This window comes from Sinocyclocheilus anshuiensis, unplaced genomic scaffold, assembly GCF_001515605.1.
Source record: "Sinocyclocheilus anshuiensis isolate Anshui unplaced genomic scaffold, SAMN03320099.WGS_v1.1 scaffold40, whole genome shotgun sequence".
NCBI lineage: Eukaryota > Metazoa > Chordata > Actinopteri > Cypriniformes > Cyprinidae > Sinocyclocheilus > Sinocyclocheilus anshuiensis.
The window spans coordinates 196,299-198,018 of record NW_015554053.1 but is presented as its reverse complement, the minus strand read 5'-3'; positions in this window follow the sequence as shown (position 1 = coordinate 198,018).

Below are 1,720 nucleotides of genomic sequence, written 5' to 3'. Positions count from 1 at the left end.
CGTGCACACTTACCATAACATGGATTTTAAAGATACCGTTCTAAGGGGCCCTTGTGGCACTCTGAAGGAGCAGACCATAGGTGGAAATGGCACATCCCAAGAACCATACGTCTGAGAATCACCAGCTCATCCTCATGATATAATGCTGGAATGGCTAGCAGTAAGTTACCTAGCTGAGGGAGCATAACACCCAGCTCTCAGCCAAGAGGGGGCTCGACCTACGGCATGTTCATTAGAAATCCTGAAGGGTAAGCATACTGCAAGCTTAGCCAAAAACCCAGCGCATCAGGGAGGCAGAGGAAGGGCCTAGTTCGCCTGATCTTGCTGGTTCCAGGTGCTCTGGGAAAACAGAGAACTCAACTCTCCACGTGAGAGGAGAACTCCGAATTCAGAAAAGGAGTAGCGTGCTCATAGGCAACCCTCTGATAGAGAGGAGTACTGCTAAACACCACCACGAGAACCGGCCACGGAGCGGGGAATTCAACTCCTCAGAAGGGGAGAGAACTCGAACACTCGGAAGAAAGCACCATGCTCATAAATGACCCTCTACAGTGAGGAGAGCGATGCTTTAAACGTGTATCAACAGAGACACACTAGTTGAGTGGAACCCAAGGCGAGTACCAGGGCCTAAGCCAACTCAGAGAAAGGGAATGTGGCTAACAACGCGTAACCCTTACCATACAGGATTTTAGAAAGTGCGCAGAGTGCTTAGCGTGCACAATTACCACCATGTGGATTTTAGAAAGTGCACAGAGTGCTTAATGTGCACACTTACCACCATGTGGATTTTAGAAAGTGCACAGAAGCTTAGCGTGTGCACTTACCATAGTATGGATTTTATAGAGATCTGCTCACAGATGCACAGAAGTCCTCAGCCACTCAATAGGGAGCGGCAGGCTCAAAGACAACCCTCTGAGGTGAGGGGAGCACTGCGCTCACTGATGCCCAGAAGTCCTCAGCCACTCAATCGGGAGCGGCAGGCTCAAAGACAACCCTCTGAGGTGAGGGGAGCACTGCCTGATTTGACCCGAATAGAGGCAGCTTATCAGGGAAGCAGCAAGCGGCCCAACTACCTGATGTCACTCCCACGGAGCGACTCCTAGCTAACCCTCACAGAGAGGGGAGCACTTCTAGCTCGACCAGAAGGGAGCGCTAGATTAGAAGGGGTAATCCAGCAGGGCCCAATAAGAGACAGTCCACTGGTGCAGCTGGACACAGTCTCATGCTCTCTCTCGATAGAGAGCGTAGGTCCCGTATAACCAGACCCGATAGAATCTGAAGAAATAGCGGGACCCAATAACCATTCATGCGTATAGAGCTTACTACTCCTCAGAGCAGAAGCACAAAGAATCAGAATCAGAATCAGAAGAGCTTTATTACCAAGTATGTTTACACACACAAGGAATTTGACTTGACGACAGGAGCTTCCAGTGTAGAAGAAAGTACAAACATAGTGCAGACATACATGATAGTGCAGGCATACATAGGAATAACACAGTAGGGATGTAATATAACACTAATATAATAAAAAGAAAAATTGAATAATGTACTATATACAGAAATAGAAGTATAGGAAAAAATGTAATTATTTAGATAAATGTACAGATATGTTTATTAGTGTGCAGATATGTTATTTACAAAGTGTGCAGTTTAATATAATATAACTATGTTAGTTGTGATGGACGATGTATAATTATGAAAGATTAATTGTTCAGACTGA